Raw genomic sequence first — 18,674 nt, forward strand, 5'->3', positions numbered from 1 at the left:
TCTTTTTTTTTTTTTTTTTTTTAAAGCACTTTTCTTTTTTATAGCTACTTTATTTATTTATTTTATTTTATTTTTGGCTGTGTTGGGTCTTCGGTTCATGCGAGGGCTTTCTCTAGTTGAGGCAAGTGGGGGCCACTCTTCATCGCGGTGCGGGGACCGCTCTTCATCGCGGTGCGCGGGCCTTTCACTATCGCGGCCCCTCCCGTCGCGGGGCACAGGCTCCAGACGCGCAGGCTCAGTAGTTGTGGCTCACGGGCCCAGCTGCTCCGTGGCATGTGGGATCTTCCCAGACCAGGGCTCGAACCCGTGTCCCCTGCATTAGCAGGCGGATTCTCAACCACTGCGCCACCAGGGAAGCCCCTGGGGGGCGATTCTTGATGGCACAAGGCCGTGACCTCCATCACGGTTTCCTTTGACCCCGTGAGGTGGTGCTGCTTCCTTTCCCAGCAGCCTGGGATGGGGGGCGGGGAGCGGGACTGAAGCACAAGGCAGCATTGCCCAAAGAGGCTGATGCTGAAACAATTCTTTTTATTTTCAAGTACAATGGGAAAGCTCAATGACGTGGGAAACTCCCTTCAGATGCTCCGCCCTTCAGCCCCAGATTTCCAGTCCTTTTCTTGTTGGAATTTTAATACCATCCATTTCTTTTTCTTTTTTTCAACGGAGGAAGAAACTCATGCTAATGGATTGTGCAAAGGGCACCACCTTTTGTTACAATTCGAAGGGGTGGAAGCCCTAGTGAAGTGTGTTTCTGTTGAGACATTCATTTCTTGTGCTGGGTTGATTTCAGACTGGTGCATCCTCACTTATCAGGGACCTCTGATTCCAGCAGAGCAAAATCAGCTACTTACTCTAGTTACTGTAAGCAGACACATAACTTTTACTGTAATTTGAAAAACCTTGCACTGTAACGGTTTAAAAACAAACAAACAAACAAAAAGCAAATCTTACCGAAACTGATTTTGTATTTTTGATTACATCTGAATTTTCACATTTTTGTATCTAACCGTGACCATGGTAGTGCTTCCATAGCTTGTGTTCAAGGTCTTGTTTCTTTCCAGGTTGAATTCTTAGGATCGTGTTGACGCCAAATGTTTCAGGGGCAGGACTGGGGCCTGGCTAGCAGGCCTGTCAGTGGGTTGTGTGCTCCCTCCACCAGATCACCGGCTGGCACGGGGAGCTTGGGGACCCAGTGAGCCGACGTCGCATTCCACTGCGTGAATCCCCACAGACAGCTCATATCTCCAACTAATCTAAGGCCAACGGTTTTGGCCAAACCTTTGCCAAGGACTCTCGAAACTCGGCTGCCCCGACCCCTGCACTACCCAGCTTCCTGGGTAAAGGAGGACATTTTTACAACAAAACTTGTGAAATTAATTTGTGATTATGGTTTTTTTTTTTTTCTTCTCGCTGGAAACGTGCTGGGAACCAGACAGCATGATGTTAATCGCTCTTTCTGCTTCTCCAAACCAATACACCTGTTGTGCTCTTTTGCTTCTTAGTGAAGAAAATTCTAGACACAGACCTAACTATGAACTCTTTTCCTCCTGTACTTCTGATTAGCAACTCTCCCTATGTATTCCTAACTTGTTGAAGTGTTTTCCTTCTTAGCATTGCTTCTCATATTTTTACTTTATTTTTTTTACTGAACAGCAACAAACCCACCAAGGAACAAATAATCTCTTTCTCTTTTTCTCTCTTTCTCTCTCTGACGTGTAATGTTGTGTTGTCCAGATTCTGTATAAAAATATGTATATGATGTATCTGATATTCGGCAGCCACTGGCTGTTACTTTAACCGATATAATTAACAAAAAAAAAATGCATATTGTTGGTGTTTGATTTTTTTACAAAAAAAAAAAAACAACCTAGTTAAGATGTTTGTGTATTTTTGCATGGTTAAAATGTACTTAGTGCATTGAGAAATGTCGTGGAGGTACTCAGTGAAAAGGCCGGTTTACTTTTTGATTCTAATGGTGATTGGTTGTTGACCAGACTATTCCCTATGATGTCCGTCTTTAATTTAGCATAATTCTATTTACAACTTGTTTTACGACTTGAGATTCAGCATAGTGTATCTATCTATCTCTATTGTATTTACTGTTCCTTAAAACCAGGTGGTGGAAGTTCACGTCGTCTGGCACAGATGTCTCCATTGCTGATTTCTGATGAGTTGTGTTCCATTTAATTTGCTGTACAGTCCAGATCTGAAGCACCCCCAGCCCAATAGACAAAGACTGTCATCTCTCCTTCCAGAGGTCTGTTCCTCTGAGCAGTACTGTGGTTTTCCCTCACCATGGAACATCTATTTTTTTTTTTTCCAAACCAAGTTATGTAAAGGAAGAGAAAAGGACAGGGAGTTAAGCAGAAATCTACAAATTATTTATATTTTATACCTAAGAGTACATATATTATAGATAAATAGACAGGCAGACAGACCTTAAATGCAAATGAAGCAGAAAGGCAATGGAAGATATCAAAAGAGAGAGAGAGAGAGAGAGAATGAGAGAAGGAGAGAGAGAGGGACCCTGGGTTTTCCTCCCAGGTGTGTCACTCGATCAGTATGAGAGCTGCAGAAAAACTGTTTGTCCTTGCTGTGCCTCAGTTTCCCCAGATGTAAGATGAGGAAGGGCAGTGTTTGGGGTGGGATGAGGGGAGGCAACTACAGTTTCCTGAATCTTTAGTGCACGTAGAGCAAGAGTGGTCTTTAACTGCCTAAGAGATGTGACTGCCGTGTGTCCGGAGACCATGCTGCTAGCGTCCTCTCTCCTCCTCAGGACGTCTAGGCCTGTTCAGGGGAAAGACGTGTCTTAAAAGGCATGAGCCACCCTGGTTTGGCATTACCCTGGCTTCCGAAGTCTTCTCTTCCGTGAGGTGGCGCCTGCCCAGCTTGGAAGGAGGTGGGATTGGTAGGCAATATCTCTGGTGAATGGAATTGACTTTCTGTCCCCTGGAATCCTATCTTTTCTCTAATCGAGTCGAAATCACAGGCTTGCTTTTCCCCGAGCACACAAGGAGATTGCTATTCTGTTTTTTCCCACCAAAAACTGATAGACTCTCCCTACCCTGACTGCTAGGAAACAACATGCACAGTCGGTATTAGAAGCCCCTGTATTTCCAGCATTTGTGGTTTTGCAGACGTTGGTCTTCTGGCAGAAAAAATCAGCTGTCTCCAAATAGGCCTTTCCTTCCACCTCAAATCTAGAGACACAGCCAGTTCTCTGAGGTCTTCAGACTTCTTGGCTTTGCAGTGAAACATCAGTCCTGACAGGCAACCAGGTGGAAACAAGCGCTTACTGCTGTTTTCACTCTTTGGAGTGGAGACCTCAAAGCTCAGTCACTTGTCATGGGCACTTCATCTTGTTGGAACGTACGTGACCATGAGCACCGAGCTCATTACTGACCATTGCCATGGACATCTTTCAGGATATATTGACGTTTTCATTAGGTTGAGTAGCACTTGCTACACACTTCCTCAGAGTCAAGGTTGACCGCATAGTGGCAAGATGAGGAAACTCCAGTCCAGAGAGAGGAAGTAATTTTCCCAAAGGAACACAGTTAGAAATTACATCAGATCCCCATGGTGACGCTCATTTGTCCCTCTCCTGACTTATAACCGGTAGCTCAGAGACCTTTTAATTTGTGAAATTCAGATGATATTTCCCAAACCGTCATGTTTTATATAAGTTTCTGGGGAAGAAAAGCGTCTATTTTCTCAGTTACTGTGGGCAATGTGAACACACACATAGACACACACCCTCTCCAAACCCAGCTCTCTGTAAACCAAGTTAAGAAGCTTAGGGTATTGAATAAGAAATGAGCTGATATCTTATTTAACCTATATTTGGAGGGACGAGGAAGAACAGTGAGAGTAAGAAATAGCAGAATTGGAATCTATAACTTACTAAGTCTCTTGCCAGAACAGATTTTTCTAAATAATCGGAAGGGTGTGTCCATCCACCCAGCCACCCCATCTCTCCTTCAGCCATTACAACTTTCCTGGACATCTTCCACGCCCAAGGCATCTCATCTCTCCACGAGAACATTCCACAGTTTCTTTTAGCTGTTTCGGGAAGCCCACACATTTAAAATCCAGGCTAGTGTTCATAATTCTTACTATAAATTCCTTCTGTATTTTGGGGTTTTTTTTCAATCTCACCTCTCTCTGCTAACTTTCATCTCAGCTGAGCCACCAGAACCCAAAGCGTGGTTTCCTTGTGCAGAATGATGGACCCGGAACTTTCCTGGGTGTCATTCTTCTAAAATTGGTGCAGGCCTTCTGACCTCACCTTCTCCCTGTTGGGAACTTGGAACTGCCTGGCTTTTATGGCCTGATTTCCTTTGGGAATACACCCTTTGAGGTGTGTCCTCATAAGCTTACAAGGATGTATCTGGAACATTTTTAATGTTCAAACTAAAGTCTACAACTTGCTACCGAGGCCCCTTGGTTCCCTACCCGTGTCATCACTGTGAGAAAAGCCCTGTCTCCTGTCTCCCTTTCCCAAGCCTCCAGTTCTTAAAAGTCTTTTTCGTATTAAATGGATTAATGTCTTTGATTCCAATTAGATTACAGTGCTCTTTCTCTAAAGAGATCCAGTAACCTGGGTGGAAGATTTTTAAAGGGATTTATTCCCTTCAATGGCTGCCATACCAGCCCTTTACACCCCTACACCCGTCATAAATGTGACACTCCCCTCCCCCTACCGGGCCCTCAATCAGGCTCCAGAGAAAACTGCACACGGCCAGGGGCTCAGGAAGGACATTCAGTGCCCTTCCTGGTGGTGGTTCCCGTGAGAAGCAGCTACAGTGACTGCTTTGTCCCAGGAAACCTTAGGGGACAGTGTCTCCCTTTGAAATGCTGGGACAAAAGAGCGCCTTCACAGAAAGTGCCACTGGTGGCTTTATGGGAGAAGGGTACTTGCCATTATTATTATGTTCTTAGGGCTAATTGGCAGGATTTAAAACAAAAAACAAAAAACAAAAACCCTGCTTTTCAGCGTGGTAAGAGCAGAGCTGAAGAACCTGACATTGATTTAAGGATGTCAATCCAACCCATCTATCTTAATCCCTGCAGAAAGAACGCTGGGGTCTAGTACCAGTACTGCATGAACTCCCCATGTGATTCTGGGTGCTTAACCACTGAGTTCTGTCTGGAAAATGAGGGATTAAGTTAGAGAACGTCCAAGGGGCCTTGTTTTGTATTGTGGATAATTTCAAAACATATATTTAAACACAAATGAAAATAGAATTGTACAGTGAAGTCCCACAGAACTACCAATAGGCCTCAACAGTGATCAACTCCTGACCAATCTTGTTTCATATGTACCCTCACAGCTTGATGATCACATTGACTTTATTATAGATGTGTTATTATAATCCTTGGATTCCTGGAAGAAATGTTACCCATTTTTCTTAGGACCAAAATAATATGGCTTCCACAAGAGAAAAGTCAGGCAGGGCACTGGCCCCCAGACGGCTGACCATTACAACTGGCATTTCTCCTTCTGCACATCTGGTCCCCGTGAATGCCCCCTTTTGAGGTGGTGCTGAGTAATCAGTAATCAGTGGCACAGCTGCCACTGTGTCCAAGCCATTGCATCCTCGGACCCCAGGCATCTCATGGAGAGCTCTGGCATTAGGCTGTAACCTAGTGCTACAGGATAGAGGGGATATTGCCTTGTTTACTGAGCTCACATTTGCTGGAGTGAGTAGCTGTACCTTTTAGCAACTGCCTGAGAGTCAGTTCTTCAATTCTAGGCCCCAGCAGTCAAATCACCCTGCATTTTGCCAGCAGCCTGCCCAGAATGGAGGCAACTGTTAAGGTTTATCCTTCCCATAGCATGTCAAGGTCTATTTCCTTCACTCCAGAACAAGGGCAAAGGAAAAGTTTCTTCCATCTGTTCTGTTCAGTCTTCTGTACATTTCCCTGTGAGTGGATTCAGGTCAAAGGAGCTTCTTTCACTCCCCTGAGGACCCAGACATGAGCTCACAAACCTTCCCAGGACCTCACATTCCCATGGACTTCGTAGCCATCATTCCATCTGATGTAGGGGGAACATTTCTGAACCCTGAAGGGCTAGTCCTGTTCTCCAGCTGAGCATAGGTCTCACTGGGGCATTTGAACATCAGGCCTTGCTTTCCAGGACACACAGTGTTCAAGGCCACTGGGATGGGCCAGATGGTCTGTGGCAAAGGACTTGCCCTAACTCTGCGTGAACCTTGGTGCTTCCACTTTTCATTCAACAGCTGGGTGACCACAGCTTGCCCTCCTGAGAGGACCTCAGGAAAGAGAGCCTGGAGAAAGGAAACTTGGGTCAAGTTGCCCCAAGCCAGGGATGAGCCTTCTTTTCCATGGAGCCTTCCAAAGGGCAAGCCATCTGCTACCGCATGCTGTAAATTGAGAGCTTTGTGAGCTGAGACCTCCTGTGCTTGGGGCGGGAAGGTAGCTGAGGAGAAAGGGACTCCTTCTCACCTTTTGTTTGCCTTCAATCTGGCTGAATTTAGCTGCCCTTAACGTCTAGTTTGCTAAAGTCCTTATTGCCTTAACAGCCACCTAACGACAGGAACGAGAGGAGGAAGCCCCTTCCGTGGCATTCATGCAAGCCCCACACCTGTCCCCGTCTCCCCCATGCTGCTGTGCCTGAAAAGAGTCCCAGCCCTGTCCCCAGAGCGCTGGGTTAGCCCCTTGCTGAGACGGAAACGTTCCCAGGCTGAGGGCAAACCCAGAACTGCTCAGGTGGGGAGACCACCCCGCCCCACTCTCACTACCAGCCACTGTTTCCATCCTGCCCACTTGCTTTGCTTCAGATCTGGACTCGTCACGCTCTCAGCGCCAACTCTTGCTCCAGAGACCCTCCACACCCCTCATTCTCAGAGGCGTTCCTGAAGACCGTCCAGACTTTCCGTTCTCCTGTACATCCTGCCCTCCTTCAGCTCAGCAAACTCCTTCAGCCTCTCCACCAAGCTCTTTAAAACGAAAGGCAGTTGCTGTCTTCCCGTGGACAATACTGAATGTATCTACTGTTAAGTGCAGACCATGCAGAGAAGTGGCCGGGTTCATCACAAAGAGGGTTTTTGTAAAGCCTGTTTATTTTTTTAAGTCGGTTTTGAGCATTTCTATTTTATCACCCTTCACATGGTTTTGGGGAACCCAAATTGTATCAAGGTCTCATGCCAAAACAAGCCAAAAGTTGTTTTCTTTACCTTTTTCCTCCATGCACCATGATTTAAATGATTGTTTCAGTGTCATTTTAAATGTTTTCTTGTGACATGTACTGACGATAAAAGTCATCTTGACAAAAAAAAAAAAAAAGATTTATACATGAATCAGAAAGTATTTATTTCAATTTTGTACCTTTCCATTTTAATACATTATAATGTATTGACTCAACTGAGATATATAAACAGTTCATTTTAATAACATGTGTGTACGTGTGCCTTTTCCTTTGTTCATGGTGGGGGAGGGACAGATGACTGTGGAGTGGAAAACTCTGGGTGCAGCAGTGTAAGCTGAGGTGGCCTCCAATTGGACCAAAGGCTTCTCGGAAGCAGCTGGCAACCCCCAGGAGAGGAAGAGACCTTACAGGGGGAGGGAGGAGGTAAGTGGGTGGGCCCTCCAGGCACTGGCCACCTCCTGATAGGCTGATACCGCCCCCCTCTCCAGGTAGGAAAAACCCTGGACCCCAAGCTACTGACTCTTGGAGTCTGAATGCAGGCTGGCAATCAAAGGTTAGGATAGGGGGCTATGTAGGGGAAAAAAATCCTTCCTAAAATTGAGTTTACCTGCTTTGCTAAGTGGTTTCATAAAAGGCAATATAGAAGACCCTTTTCAGCTACATGGAGAATATATGAGTCTAGAACGTCAGGGTCTTCCCCTGTGCCATATGGATTTGCATTTGGGGATTTGTGATTCTGGACCCTCTTTTCTGTGTTACTCGTAAAGAGAAGTTCGGCTGTCTTGGTCCCTAGCAGTTGGAGTTGGGTGAGGGGCTAACTGGGTGAACCACTGTCAAGTTCATACTTGCTGACGACACACACACACACACACACACACACACACACACACACACACACACGACACCCTACTGCCAACACACAACCCATCAGCCCCAGGCCCCCTAGCAAGTGCTGCTGAGGCCGGTTAGACTCACTTCTTCAGGCGGAAGTTGAGCCGTCCTCCCTCCGTGCCCTGCCCCGTCCCTCAGCTTTTCCACCTCGCTTTCTTCCTTCCAGCTCCTTCTTTAGCTTCCTCTGTGGTCTGGGCCTGGTCTGATCGCCTCTGTCCCCAGATTTCAGTCCATGCATTTGACTTGTGGTCCCATGAAGACCTTCAGTGCCACAGGAAGGGAGCGCCCAGCCCAGGACTGGGAGTGCCTTTCCTCATCCTCCCTGCCCCAGGCTCGGGGGAGCGGAGCGGAAATTCATCCATGTGGCCTGGGTCTCCCTGCAACACTTTGGCTTCCGGACCTCAGAGAGTAGAGCTGCGGCTGCTTCCTTGGCCCCCAGCACTCTCCATCCTTAGAAGAAGTTTTCTCTCTGGTGCAGAGTGGTGGGAGGGGACTCATTCACTCAAACTCACACTCCTCCCCTAGTGACTTTTTTTTTTTTTTTAAAGATTTTCTTTGATGTGGACCGTTTTTAAAGTCTTTATTGAATTTGTTACAGTATTGCTTCTGTTATATGTTTTGGTTTTTTGGCCGCAAGGCATGTGGTATCTTAGCTCTCAGACCAGGGATCGAACCCACACCCTCTGCATTAGAAGGCGAAGTCTTAACCACTGGACCGCCAGGGAAGTCCCCTCTAGTGACATCCTGAGGGGAACAGAGCCACATACCAGCCCCTTACCTGACATACGCCAAGCCCAGGGAGCACATGCACTGCTGTAGCACCTTCAGGAAAAGAACATCCCTCCCCTGTCCACAGCCCCATACACAGTGATGGCAGAAACGTGAGGCTCGCCTTGGGCATAGGAGAGACACACAGAGAGGAAGGGAGGCCCTAGAATCTTCAGTAAACATCGCCCTCGTCCTTCAAAGCTGCTTCTCAGATCTCCTCAACACCCACACCTCCTCGGATGTGGGACATGGAGCACTGATCTAACTCAGTGTTGAATTTTCAGATCAAGCTGCAGCCCGCAGGGCTAACAGCCAGTGGGAGCTGGTCTCAGGCACAGAGAGGCAAAGCCTTCAGAGGCTCCGTCTAAAGGACACACGATGCAAAGCTTAGGAAAAATGTAGAACACAAAGGAATAGTCAAGAATTTTCATGCATACGTTGAAAATCCCCCAGCTCTATTTGGATTGTACTCATCTTGTTAGGCAAACCCTCCCCATTTATCTGCTGAAGGGGAAGCGCCTTGGGCATTAGGGGAGGAATTTTAGAAGCTGCATTAGGAAGATGGAAAATGTGCTGTGTCTTGCCCTCTACCTGGAAATAACACGTAAACACGAACAGAGAAGGAAAGAAAACGTTTGGAAAATTTTTCACTTTCTGTTTGTTTTCTGGGAATAGCTGATCCTTTATAGACCTTGAACCAAGAGCCTAGAATCATAAAATGATGTTGGATAATATTTCTGCACCTCACTTTTCTCATCTGTAAAATGGGGACAATAGTATCACCCATCTCACACAATTTTGTGAAAATAAATGAGATAGTACCTGTAAAGAATTTAGAACCATGCCTGCTTCTGACAAAGACTCTCTTCTTGACCAAATTCTAGCCAGACCCCTCTGTGCCCTCTCATCTACTAGGCGTCAACACTGGCCTCAAAAACTTGAACAAAGTGTTAATGCAGTTTCTAACAGCTCAAGTCTGCATAGCCTGGGCTGACCCTAACCTCCTTAAAGTGCCTGCCTGAGAACACTCAAGGCTGCTAAAAGAATTTACTGTTTGTTCCAGCCGCCATCTGAAGACAGCGCGCTGTCTCCCAGCTTCTGTGGGAGGGGAGGGGCTTAACTTGAATCAGTCCCAGTTAGAAACCCAGATGGGTTTCACAGGGACCAACCCCCTCCTGCTTTTAGTAATTTTTCACGTCCCTGACTCTACTGAGCCTCCACTCACCCCTCACCCCCTCACTCTCCCATTAAAATGCCCAGTCACCTCCGTACAAAAGGATGCTAAACTCAGTTCGTGCTGGCCTCTTTTCCCCATTGCAATAGTATATTACTGATTAAGACCAGTGCTGACCACTTTAGCATCTGGCTTTGCTTGCCTTTGACACTGCATAGTAATACTCAATAAATGTCAGCCATTTGCTATCATCATTTAGCATTATATAACATAATATTTCCCTCTTTGCATGGCTGCTATAAGCTCAAAACCAAGTGGGCAGCTCACCTTTGACCTTTAGCTCATTTTTATGGTATGCATTTCCATATGCTAACTTTACCCTTGATCTGACTTATTTTTTCTAACCATATTCCCTTTGACCCAATTTCTTCCTATTTTTATAATATTTGTAGTCCAACTATTTTTGTATGTCGCCTCAAGTTTTCTTGATGAAGGAAGTTATACATTTTAAAAATAAAATTCAAATAATAAGAATTAAATAGCTACAATAATCAGGAAGATCAATGGCTCAAAGCTGGGCTTTCGTGGCTTTGAATATTTGCTTGTATTTTCTACAGATATATTATGGAAGTTGAGACCTAAAAAGAAACGTTGACCTTTGTCCCCTCCCCATCTCAGTAAAGAGTCAGAACCAACTAATAAGGATGAGAAGTCATGAGGTCTAACAGCCAGACACCATCTTCAGAGGCTACAAGTTCAAGAGCAATTTATGCATGTTTAGCCTTGGTCCTGCCTGTGAAGTCACTAAGTCATGCAGCAGTCACCACCTAACCTGTGCTCTACTCTTCCTACATCAGGATGTGATTGAGGTAGGTCCCCTGTCCCAAAGGAAACCTACTCAGCGGCACAACTGGAGAGACGTAATGGATGCCATAGAAACCAACCCCTAGATTATTCCGAATAAAGAGAGTTAATCCTTGCTCAATGCAGCACCTACGTCGGCTAGCATAGCTCTCTCTTGTACCGTGATTTCTTTCCCAACCCTCTTCCCTACAATTTAGTCCTCTTCCCTGCATTATTTGAGTGTAAAGATAAGTCAAGTTCAGCATTAGATCTTTGTTTCTACATATATTATCTCAGTTAATAATCCTTTAGCCAACCCCAAAGTAAATATTCTTAACCCCATTTAAGAGATGAGGAAATAGACTCAATAAGGTTAAATAACTGGTGATTTAGAAATACCAAGCCCATCAATTCCACTCCACCTAGGTTTCCTGATACCCCAGCACCCTCCCTGCCCACCCACTGGACATCCCCCCTTAGCCTTGACTCTCAAAAAAGCTGGAGACACTGCACGGGGCCACACCCAAGGCAGTTCTTTTCCAGAGAGAAAATTCCCACACGCCCTCTTGTTGTGAAGCTCAACAGGCATCTGGGCTTTGCTATATAGACAAGTAGCAGAACCATAGGACCTCCTGGCCCAGGGAAAAGGAAAGTTTAAGATGAAAAATACTCGGGTTGTGACCAAGGAGTCCTGGTCGATGACTTGGTTAAACACAGACTCACTATCACAACTATTATGACTGTTACCACTTCTTCATCGTTTATAATTCTCTTTCAAGCATATCATCCCATTTGGCTGGGTATTATTATCTTCTTTTTTTTTAAATTAATTAATTAATTAATTAATTTATGGCTGTGTTGGGTCTTCGTTTCTGTGCGAGGGCTTTCTCTAGTTGCGGCAAGCGGGGGCCACTCTTCATCGCGGTGCGCGGGCCTCTCACTGTCGTGGCCTCTCTTGTTGCAGAGCACAGGCTCCAGACACGCAGGCTCAGTAGTTGTGGCTCACGGGCCCAGTTGCTCCGCGGCATGTGGGATCTTCCCAGACCAGGGCTCGAACCCGTGTCCCCTGCATTGGCAGGCGGATTCTCAACCACTGCGCCACCAGGGAAGCCCTATTATCTTCTTAATTTCATAGACATGGGAACTAAGCCTCTGAGAGGCCAGTTGACCTCCCTGCCCTGGAAGTGGCAGAGCCACGCCTGATTTCTAGGACTGTCTATCCCCAAACCTGTGCTCTGCCCACCACCCTGTCACCATAACACTGCATATACACAAACACTCAATGCTAACAACACCGTCCCCAGCCACGAAGTTAAAAGGGGCTCGTGGACTGCACCAGGGGTCTAAATGGAATGATGTTAGATCTAGTTAACAATGGATTTGCCAGTTCTAGGAACAGGAAACCAGGAAGAACTGCTCCTGGAGCAGAAAGAGCAACGAAGGGCAGTCTTGACGGCAAAGCAAACAGCCGCCGAGGACTCGAAAGTAGCGCAGTCCAGATCCAGAAGTCCAGGAGGGAAGTCCTCTGGGGAGACATCTAAAGGAGGGCTGGTTGAAATCGTGAAAAAGAAGGAGCCCTAGAAAGGAGTGAGACTCTGAGGAGGAGAGGAGACCAAACAAGCAGCTTAGTGATAGCTAAAGTCAGACATCTGGAGGAGGAAGAAATGATAGCAAAGGGGAGAGAATAAAATGTAGGGAAAGCACTTAGTGGGTGTCAGGCAGCGACAGAGTGAGTGATGAGAGCTGCGCAAGGCCCTAGGCTTTGGAAGGAGGCCAGCGGTGACCTTGGAAAGTACCTGTATCACAGCATCCTCACTCTGCAAAGACTATGGAGTTAGGACTTACCCAGCCTACGGGGCAAAAGGGATAAGATTTTGCAAACCTCGGCCCCTATCTGGAGCCAAATCTTGGAGTCAGTAGACCCCCTTTATCACTGGCTTTTGTTTCCCCGTGTTGAGTTTGACTTCAAAGAATCATTAATTCCATGAAAAAGGCAGTGGCCCCAAGCAAGATCCTGATATCAATGAATGAAGCTCTTCTCCTGATTGCACTGCATTATTACCTTAGCACGTGGTGTATACCCAACGCACAGTGTCCGGTAAACTGGATTGGAGCTCACGCCTTAGGATCACAGCCTAAGTGAAGCTTCTTCTCTGCCTTAAGTCAGACTCCTTCCCCAGCTAGCTGAAGATCTCCAGCGCTGCCACGGGTACAGGAAGAGAGGGAGAGCGAGAGAAAGCAAGATGGGCAATCTCACCCTAAAGAGACAACCCTGGCTCAGCCCATTCCTTCTGCCACCAGCGAGAAAGCCACATCCAAGTGTGTGAACACATGGCTTTCACCACACACGGTGACCTTCAGCATTAGAAAATGTGGTCTGATTGGTATCTTGAAACCTGGACCCTGTCAGTTCAGTATATCTTTAACTGTCTTAGGGAGGACTAAGCTGGGGGGAGAGGTGGGCAGGACACAGCATATATTCCTTTTTTTTTTTAATTTTTAAATTTAATTTAATTTAATTTATTTATTTTATTTTTGGCTGCGTTGGGTCTTCGTTGCTGCGCATGGGCTTTCTCTAGTTGCAGCGAGCGGGGGCTACTCTTTGTTGTGGTGCGTGGGCTTCTCATTGTGGTGGCTTCTCCTGTTGCGGAGCACGGGCTCTAGGTGCACGGGCTTCAGTAGTTGTGGCATGTGGGCTCAGTAGTTGTGGTGCACGGGCTTAGTTGCTCCGCAGCATGTGGGATCTTCCCGGACCAGGGCTCGAACCCGTGTCCCCTGTATTGGCAGGCGGATTCTTAACCACTGCGCCACCAGGGAAGCCCCACACAGCATATATTCTTGACCCCGTGCCTAGTCCCCCACAAGCTGCTAACAAGTGTAAAATGGTGCTTCCAATGGCTTTGTAACTCATATGGCTGGATTTTCTACTGATAGAGGATTAACTTTAAAAAAGTGGTTAAATGTGGGCAAAAGACCTAAGCAGACATTTCCCTGAAGAGGATATACAGATGGCAAATACATGAAAAGATGTTCAACATCGTTAGCCATCAGGGAAATGCAAATTAAAACCACATGATATCACTATACAACGAAAACAGTGGCAACACCAAATGCTGGAGAGGCCGCAGAGAAACCAGATCACTCATACACCGTGGATGGGAAAGTGAATCGGGACAGCGACTCTGGAAGACATTCTGCCAGTTTCTGGGAAGTCCCCGGTGTCCAGTGGTTAGGACTCGGCACTTTCATGGCCGGGGCCCCGCGTTCAATCCCCGGTCGGGGAACTAAGATTCTGCAAGCCACGTGGCTGCGTGGCCAAAAAAAAAAAAAAAAAGTTTTGTCAGTTTCTTACAAATCTAAACATGGATTACCCGATGACTCAGCAATTGTACTCTTGCGCATTTATCGCAAGGCAATGGGTATTTATGCTCACACACGGGAATGTCTGTAATAATAGTTCAGAACTGGAAACAGCCCAGATATCCCACAAGAGGTGGATGATGAAACAGTGATACATCCATACCTGGGAATGCTGCTCAGCAATAAAGAAGGTACAGACTGTTACCCATGCGACAAGTTGGATGAATCTACAGAGACCAAGACCATAGATGGCTGGCCTGCCTGCAAATACTGAAGATGTCATTTTAATCAGAAGAGAGTTGCAAAGCCATATGATTGACGTCTTCACATTTGAAGCTTCCCTCTCAGATATCTAGAAATTTCCACAGAGTTGCGTCCCAGGCCAATGCCAGGCAGGGCTGCCCAAATGGAGTCAGACAGGTAGTCGTGGTGTCTGAGCACCTGGGGCAGGAGAGGTCCTCAAGAAATCAGGGACCAGAAAACCAAAGAAAGTCGAGCCAGGATCAAGAAGTGGGAGCCCGGAGGTCAAAGATCCCTCAAAGGGACAGATTCAGAAGTAGAACCTGGAAAGCCACAGAGAATCAAGGTTGAGGGGAGTCTGAAGTAACATGGACTCGTGGCAGAGTCCACGGGCCCACAGGGGCCACTGCTGTACAGCTGGACATCATTCCCAACAGTTCCCTCTTTGTCCATCTCTGCCTCAGGAACACGCTAAAAGTGTCCAGTGGTTTCCAAAATGTTGACAGATTACTGTCACCTGTGCCCGTGACAGGTTTCTAGTGTGCCTTGGATTGAGTGGATAAGATGGAATTAAATTTCCAGGCAAGATATTTATGTTTGTTCCACCAGACAACACTTCTATAGGGAGCATGCATATTAATACATAGAATATATATATTTAAACTATTCTGATATAATAAAGAAGTAACATGTTATTATGATTTAAAAGTTCTGATGATATACCAATATGTATTGCAGAAAATGAAAAGTCTTCTGTAATTCCTTTCCCCACTCCCCTGAAAATGCCAGTATTAACTGTTTGGAATATAGTCTCCCCCAGTTTTTCCATGCATATGCTAACTGTATATGTATGTATATGTAGACTATTATATTTACTTTTTATTTTTAAAAGTGGAATTAAAAAAAAAATGGGGCTCCTACAGTTTTGCGAATGGTATTATTTACTTAATGGTATCTCTCATAACAAAGTTTTTTAAAAGAGACCAAATGTGAACGAACTCTGTGTAAGTAAAAGATGACCCTAAAACACTTACAGAGATTTCCTTAAAATATCCCCTGATGTGAATATTTGTGCGCCACGATCATGGCCTCCTCTTTATAACCTCCTCAGTCAGCAGTGACCCTGGCTAGCGGCTTAACAGGTCTACAGTTCTGAGGGGTTCTATGCCCAAAGGCAAGATTCCACGCCCCCACCCCCGCCGCCAGGAATCTCTCTCATCTGTTACTTTCACTGGAGAGATTAAGATGATGGCCTTGGTGTGCAGTTAAAAAACAAAACTGTGTGCACTCAAATACAGACAGAGCCATTTCCCGACTTACTTCTCCATGCCAGACACTGTCCTCCACTACTTCAGAACTTCGTTTAAGACATTCATTAAATCACTTCATTTAATCAGCATCACAACCCTTTGAGGCAGGTACCAGCATTATCCTTATCAGATAGATGTGGAAAATGATGCACAGGACATTTAGTAAGCTGCCCAAGGTCAACAGCTGGTACTCGGTAGGAGATGAGAGAGGAACGTGAAGAATAAGGATGGGGCAGATTCGGCCCAAGACCTGCCCGTAATTCTCAGGGTAAACAGCCATGGCTGCCTACAGTATTATAGTGCTGTAGCCCACAAGGTGTCCTCATGTGCTTTCTACTTAATCCTCCCAGCAACCCCATGGGATAGCAGATGAGGAATCAGAGAGCAGACATAACTTGCAGGTGTCAGAGCCAGATCTGAACCCTGTAACTTTGGAGCTCATTCTGTTAATTACTGCACCAAGGAAAATCATGGTGGGGAAGACAGACCACGCGGACTTAGCTCCCTGGGCTGTGCACTGCTTACTCAGAGAGCAGCAGAAGCCAGAAGGAAGATGCCAGAGGGGTCAGGGAGAGCCACAGTGAGGCTCGGGGAACCTCCTAGGGGATCCCAGGGTGTCCATCATCACTGCCACGGTGCAGTCCCTGCCTGACATGATGCTTTCCCACACTCAGGACAGGGGTCCTCGGCCAGCAGCTCAGGGCTGGAAACCCTCTCACGTGGTGACCAAGTCAGCCCATCCTCCTACATCATCCAACTCCAACCCTGTGTCTACTCATTCCCTTTGCAGGCATCTCCCTGCCCCCATCCCCATCACCCTCCCCACTACCACCTATAGTCCTAGAACTATCTCAAGACAAAGAGACTAAAGTGTCACCACCTTGCTCCAAAACTAGAGAAGGTTAACCTAAGACAATAAAGAAAACGATCATAAGGCAGTCAGGAGATCAGATTTTTTTTCCCTTTGATGTCATTAGGTGATTTGATCTCTGGACACGATTTTCCATTGTTGAGCTTTACAGATTTTGTGGAGGCTAAAGCTTGAAGTCATAACATTTTGATAGGGAGGATCAACAGAGGAGGAATTGCAGGAAAGAACTGCTGCCGGGGAGCTGGAAGGTGTTTCTGGACCAGGATCAAGAGAGAGTCTTCCCTGCACAAAGCAGTTGGCTAGGGTTTGTCTTCCTAGTTGAGCTTCGACAACAGACAAAGACTGCAAGAGAGGACAAGATAAACTACTCGGGAGGCCTGGAAGATGAGAGTCCTGAGTTGGTATGCACTGGCTTGTCGACTTAAGAGAAACAGTATCACCGACACATTCCCCTACTCAGAGGCATAAGCAACAGAAATGGAGTGGAGTTTAAAGCAGGTGCAGGGGGAACAAACTGGCAAAACCAGACACCCTCCGCCCCCTCCCCCAGGATGGGTAAATAAATCTCAGCAAGACATCAAGCATCCATTTCTAGGGTACTGGATCTCAGGGTGGGTAGGTGCTTCTCAACTTGTGTTCCTCGTGGGGCCTGAGGAAGATTCCGTGAGGACCGCAGGAGAAATCCTCCAGGGAGAGATGAGCCTTCCACTCTCTGAGTACCAGCAACCGGATCGGATTAAAGTAATTCTCTGAAAGTCTTTTAGATTTGGAAATAATCTAAGATCATCTTTTTTTCATAGATTGAAACAGTGATATCAAAAGAGGTGAAATGACTTGGCCAAGGACTCACCCCAAGCTGGTAGCAGAATTTAGGCTCTGTCATGTTCTCTGACAGCTCCTCCCCACCCCACTCCGGCCCTGCATTGTATCACACTGGTGTCTCTTTAGGAATGAGCTAAATTAAACTGGCAAGATTCAGCTTTATTTCTTTTATAGATAAAATGTTAGTGATATATCTGGAATAGAATATAAAGATGTAATGCAACACATAAGAATTCCTTTCTGTGATTGTAAGAATGTGTAGCTAGCTTTTACAATTGTACGCATGTGAACGGTGTGGGGATGGGAGGGATGGACATGAGACTTACCAGAGCTATAGAAAAGAAGGAGGGCTTCCCCAGTGGCCCAGTGGTTAAGAATCCACCTGCTAATGCAGGGGACATGGGTTCGAGCCCTGGTCCGGGAAGATCCCACATACCGCGGAGCAACTAAGCCCGTGCGCCACAACTACTGAGCCTGAGCTCTAGAGCCCGCGAGCCACAACTACTGAAGCCCATGTGCCTAGAGCACGCGCTCCGCAACAGGAGAAGCCACCGCAATGAGAAGCCCGCGCACCGCAACGAAGAGTAGCCCCCGCTCGCCGCAACTAGACAAAGCCGGCCTGCAGCAACGAAGACCCAACGCAGCCAAAAATAAATAAATTTATAAAAAACAAAACAAAACAGCAGCAATCATCGGTCCCTGATATTGGTCTTTACTTGCCTGAAGGCAGGGGACTAGCACAGATGACTTACCTAAATACCTTCTTGGTTCAGTTCTTTGAAATATTTTGAAAGCGTTTATCACCATCACTTTATAAAGTGTTCTTCATAAAGCACTTTTCTTGAACAGGAAAAAAGAAAAGAGTATATTTTAACCTTGAGTTCACTCATACCTTTGGTTGTTTAATGGCCTGCTACACAAAGTAAGCCCATCATCATCCACGTCCTTGGAAGCTTGTTAGAAATGCAGAATCTCTGGCCCCATCCCAGACCTGCTGAACCAGAAACTGCATTTTTAACAAGATCCCCAGGTGATTCACCCAAACATTAAAGTTTGAGAAGTCCTGCTCTATGCGGGTCTGCCATGAGACTGAAGAATAAGACGGAATGTCTTACACTGAATCACCTTATTTTTAAAAGTGCAATATCTACTCCCAGCTGACAATTTTATCAAGATTCTGTAATTCAAGATTCTGTAATTAAAAAAAACCTCCAAACTTAA

The 18,674-nt window shown here is 46.2% G+C and overlaps 1 long non-coding RNA gene across 1 annotated transcript in view; it reads left to right on the forward strand.

Annotated features, from left to right (window-relative positions):
- LOC309633711 overlaps positions 1 to 18,108 on the forward strand; it is a 30,247-nt gene extending 12,139 nt beyond the window's left edge. The window contains exon 2 of the long non-coding RNA XR_014247678.1: positions 353 to 18,108. This is a non-coding gene — a long non-coding RNA (uncharacterized lncRNA). The remainder of the gene's footprint in view (positions 1 to 352) is intronic.
- Positions 18,109 to 18,674: the final 566 nt, after the last annotated feature.

Source organism: Balaenoptera borealis (assembly GCF_965194805.1).
Source record: "Balaenoptera borealis genome assembly, chromosome: 8".
NCBI classification, from domain to species: domain Eukaryota; kingdom Metazoa; phylum Chordata; class Mammalia; order Artiodactyla; family Balaenopteridae; genus Balaenoptera; species Balaenoptera borealis.